Raw genomic sequence first — 6,030 nt, 5'->3', positions numbered from 1 at the left:
GGAATGATGATGTAAATAAACTTGGTCTAGATTTGTTTCTATGAATCAATCACTTTAGTTTAATCTATGTAAACAAAGTACAAGAACTGATTGTTTGACCACTTTACGAATGAAACAAACAAGAGGATGGAATTTTTAATTATTTCTTTTCAATTTACAATATTCTATACATTCTGTCATAAAATTTATATATTTTTTCTTTTAAAACTTAAATGTCACTTATCTTTGGAATCTATTTGGTTTCATCGAATGTTATGGGCCTGTTTTTCTTTTGAATCATTAAATATGTGCGCTGTTTTAATAGTTTTTCATTGGTTCGCCAGACGCCGTATCTATCAACAGAAAAGAGTGAGCCAAATGTATTGCAAGTAGGGTGTTTATCTATATAGCTAGCTATAAAAACCAAATTCGTTTTAGAATATACAATACTATCCTATTGGAAGAACGTTTTGCATGTTTTAAAATGGGATGATTATTTACAGGTACTAGTTTATGAGATCGAAATAATATTTCCGAAATACATGTATATAAATAAACTCATCATAAATACCACGGCTAAATTTTGTATATACGCCAGACGCGCGTTTCGTCTACAAAAGACTCATCTCGAATCCAAAAAAGTTAAAAAGGCCAAATAAAGTATGAAGTTGAAGAGCATTGAGGACGAAATTCCTAAAAGTTTTGACAAATACAGCTAAATACAGAGGTAGCTGATCTACTCGAATTTTCCAAAAAAAAAAAAAAAAAACCGTAGGTTAGATTCCGCTGGTACATAATTTATAAAGCTATTGAAAACAATAGAAATTTATAAGCAAATAGTCAAATATTTTGATCATGAAATACCCAATAAATAAATATGTTAAGTATATTATTCAGAAACAAAAACAAAAATTCCTAGGTCAGATTCCGCTGGAACATAATTTATAAAGCTATTCAAAGAAATAAAAGTTTATAAGGAAATAGTCAAATATTTTAATCATGCAATATCTCAATAAATAAAGATGTTCAGTATATTATACAGAAACAAAAACAAAAATCCCTAGGTCAGATTCCGCTGGTACATAATTTCTAAAGCTATTGAAAACAATAGAAATTTATAAGGAAATAGTCAAATAGTTCAATCAAGAAATACGTCAATAAATAAAGGTGTTCTCTATATTGTACAGAAACAACTAAAACCAAACGATACCACAGGATAGACAAGTAAAAACCTAATGAGCATCCATCACTGTTAGTTTAGTGACATTCATTGTATTGATTCCAATTATTTTGGTAAAAAAAACTTCTATCCAATTTACTTACTTATAAAAATAACATGAAGTGCGCTTTCCTTTTTCCTATGGAGAGCATTTTTGGAACTAATTTGCACTTCGATGTTGCTTGTTATATAAATTCAATGTAGTTTTGTATTCATTGAAAGTATCATATAAAATTGTGAATGACTACTAAGTGCTACATTATTGACATTATCAAAACTTTTAATTTCAAAGTTTGTACAAACAAACCACACTTTCCAAATCTATTATTTTTAAATATCCTCATTCAATTTATTTCTTTTGTCTTTTGACATGACTGTTAGATAATTATATACAAAATGTGTCCTACATGTTTGAATGATAATGTAATTGAACTTGGTCTAGTTTTTTTTATAGGAATCAATAAGGTTTGTGACAAAATACAAGACATTATTGTTTGACTACTTAAAGAATGGAAGAGGATGCAATTTTCAAATGATATTTTTTTTTTTTTAATTTATATTATTCTATACATTCTATCATTTGTTAGTTTAAAAATAATTTTCTGTCACTTATCTTTAAAACTGTTTTGTTTCCTAAAATGTTATAGGCCTGTGTCCATTTGATATCATTGTGTAGGTGCGCTGTTTTACAAATTAGAAAGGTATTTATTTACTACTCCACATTGGTTTATTTGATACATATTTGATAAATAAACAGAAAAATAGTTGGAACTGGTTGTAAATTTGCTGATACATTTTGGAGGCAAATGAAGCATATAAAGTGCTAACCTAAAAATCATTTTAGCTCTTAATATATGCCCTGTAAAATCTTAACAAAGACATTCAGGGTTGCAAAAACTCATTTATAAAGTCATGGCTTTATAATATTTTTTTACATAAACGGTATTGGATCATTCAGGACGTCATTTTAATGAATTATTTAAATTAACACAAATATAAACAAGTCCCAGATTTTTGTGATATAGGAAGCAACGTACAGGAAAGTATCTACCTCATTATTATGTTTATTTATTTATTAGATAAAAGAAGATGTTGTATGTGTGCAAATAAGACAACTCTGCAACCAAGTAAAAACAAACCATTATAGAGCGAAGTTCGCTCTTCAACACGGATCCTCAAACAGGAAAAAACAAGAGAAATGAAGAAGAATGTATTATGTATGGTTTCTTCCCATTTTATTGTTTGTTAATAACACAGAATTGTAATATAAGGAGAACGTTTAGCCAGATATAAAACCAAACATTATTTTTTTTTCCATTTTAATAAGGAAGTAATATCCGATTAAAATAAAACTATTTTGTAAATGGAGTGATTACATGTATGTACATTCATTAGTTTATGAATTCGAAATAATGTTTCAGAAATATAACAGTGAGTTATATATCTGGTTTTTTTTGTAATATTTTATGCAATAGTCAAGTATTCATGGTATTGTAGTATTGTGTAAAAGAGAATGCTTTGATAATTATATACTAGTAACGGAACAAGTGGTTGGTCTTGCTGTCAACTGACGTGCGAATCATAAGACGTCAAATTATTTAATATTTTACGCAGAAAAAAAAAGAGCAAGTTAGGTAAATAATAACCACCTTTTAAAAAATTAAAGACAGTGGCCATTTCAACCGGCAACAGCAAAATTGAAAATATTCTATTTTATATACTCTGATTAAAACATCTTGATTGCAGTGGGCAAAATAACATATTTCTATAGGTATGGCTATATGATAACGGGAACCGGCAATTTATTGGATTTGTTTTGATAAGCGGCCTAGTTCTTTGTATAGAGTCAGAGGAGGGACGACACTTTGTACACGGCATGCAGAAACAGATTATATTATCGATCACCCAGTATACTCTGGTATAGAGTGAAATTTAATATTTACTTTTGAAAAGTACTACGAATATGTATACTGTCAACATAAAAGAATCAAATAAATACTGATATATACCAGTAGTTAATAATAAACACGAAAACAGCTGACATATTTGAGATACATATAACTTCATGTAAAACATTACAATTTGGCAACACAGCTCTTTAACTGTTTATTATCTATCCTAACTAACTGTGGCTGCGAAAACGTAGCTCTTAATGTCCTTTTGATGATTTTTGATATTTGCGGACCATCTATGGCAAAAAAAAATTCAAAGGACAATGACTAATATATCAGTTCTTTGAATTGTGTGTATGGTCATGTATGTAAAACAAATTAATTAAGTTGTTAATGTTTCCGCTTGAGATAGATAGATATTAATTTTATTTTAAGTACAACTTGGTACATAGTTATACACTGCTACTTTTGCATAGGTACTTTTTCTGTACAGAAAGTCTGTGGTACTGGAAAATTACTTTTAAAATATAGTACTTTTTTAGTACTTTAAATTTATTGTAATATTTAGGTACCTGTTATTTTACAGTACTTGATTTGTACTTAAAATTTAAGTACATATCAAGCACTTCAAAATAAAGGTACAAAATGAGTACCTAATATTTGAGGTACACATTTAGTACTACACAATTAAAGTACAAATTGAGTACTTAAAATTTGAAGTACAAATCAAGTACTGTAAAAAACAAGTACGTAAATACATTTTTGTATTACAATAAATTTAAAGTACTAAAAAAGTACTATATTTTAAAAGTAATTTTCCAGTACTACAGATTTTTTGTACAGAAAAAGTACCTATGCAAAATTAGCAGTGCAGGGCCGTAAATCTCAGTGAAATCCTAAAATAAAATGTCCGCTCCTAGATTAAAATACTTATCTGTGTTACAAACTGGTGCTGAAAAATGTACATTACAAGAAAATAATCATGCAACGCGTGTTTTAAAGTTACACCGGATCAATAAAATCCAAATCATGCCCTGCTGGTGAACTGTGACCGAAATGTCAATTTCCTACAATGACAAAGGAAATTACATTGTGCACATTCCATCTCTATAGATGTTGTCTGTTCAACGTCCCCACCTGAAAAGAAATAAAAAGACTGAGTTTTCGTTATTATCAACCCGCGTCACGTGATGTCTTCTCAATCTGGCGCGCGCGCTGGACCTGAAATAAAATAAAAACTTTCCGAACTAAACATGAAACTTCCCCGGAATAATATAGACCCCTTACAGAAACAAACAAACAAACAAACGAACAAACAAACAAACAAACAAACAGACAAACAAACAAACAAACACGCACACACACACACATAACAATCAATCATGTTTCAAAAGGGGGGACCGTTTACAATTGCTTTTAAGAAGCAATTGATTTAAATTGTTTAAACGGCAATTTCAACCATTCTGTTCCGTTTATATAAAAAAAAATCCCAAGGACCCCCCCCCCCTTTTTTTTACCCCCCCCCCCCCCCCCCCCCGCTTACAAATGAATGTGTTTGATCAACCAATCAACGTGTTCAACCAACCAACCAACCAATAATCAATCAATCAATCAATCAGTGCATGTTTCCGTCTCATGTGTTTATTATCTGAGACAACGTGGGGCCAAATGAGATACACATATAAAGTAAGAAATATTTATTTGGCAAAAGTACAAAATTGTACGGCCACGGCTTGACAAAGAATGGGACTGCCGAGAAACATAATTGGCAAGTCCCTAGTATATATAATTAAACCTTATAGTCCATTCCTTATTCCTTATTTCCACATTATTGTCCATTCCTTATTCCTTATTTCCACATTATTGTCCATTCCTTATTCCTTATTTCCACATTATTCTTATTCCTTATTTCCACCTTATTGTTATTCCTTATAATGTCATTTCCTTATATATCAATATAATATCCTTATTAACATTATTGCTTCCAAAATATATCGGATGCTGGCCCTGGGAAACAGAAGCTCAGCGGATACATAATTCCATTATAAGAAGCATAATATATTTGTAGATGTTGTGTCGCTATTTTCGCCATTAAATGGTCGGAGTCTTTGTCTGAAGCCGTGACGAAGGATTGGGATTACAATGGTCGGAGTCTTTGTCTGAACCCGTGACGAAAGATTGGGATTACTATCGGAATAAGCTTCCAGTCGTTTCAACCTGAAAAATAGAACAAAAACAGCAGACTGAAAACGAAAAACATGATATCTATACTATTAAACGAGAAGACCTCATTTTGGGTGTCGCTTCTCTTCTTTCCACAATAAATTAATCATCATGCCTCTGTGTCCTATTGATACAGTGCATAATCGCATTTGTCATCCATTCATATGATTATTCGGATTGAGTTATTTTGGGTGAAAAACGAGAAAAAATACGTCCGGATATGTTTCCGTCATTGGGCGAAATTTTAAGTCAGATTAGACTTCCGGTTTGCGTTTGTCTGTATACTTTGAACATACATTAATACTACGAATACAGTGTATTTTCTGTTTTATATCCGTCATTGGACGAAATTAAAGTCAAATTAGAACCCCGGTTTGGGTTTTTCTTTTTACTTTGAAACAAATACATATACTACGAATAAAGTGTATTTTTCTCTCTGATATAATTTTCAATTTACTATCCACGGCAGTCACAGGGTTTATTTAAGAGTGGGTCTGAATAATTGATCAATGACCGCTGTGGATCAATTATTAAACTGAGAATTGACTGTAAAAAGAAAATACACTTTCGGGACGCCTGGAACAATAAATTCAGAACCTCAGGATTTCATGTTTTTAAGCCCGGGATATTGGGATCAGGGACACTCCGCAGTGGCGAATCCAGAAATTTTGATACGCAGGGGCCCGTTGACTGCCTAAGAGGGGCCCGCTCCGGGTC

The sequence above is a fragment of the Mytilus trossulus genome, chromosome 6, assembly GCF_036588685.1.
Source record: "Mytilus trossulus isolate FHL-02 chromosome 6, PNRI_Mtr1.1.1.hap1, whole genome shotgun sequence".
Lineage (NCBI taxonomy): Eukaryota > Metazoa > Mollusca > Bivalvia > Mytilida > Mytilidae > Mytilus > Mytilus trossulus.
This window is presented reverse-complemented; position numbering follows the sequence as displayed.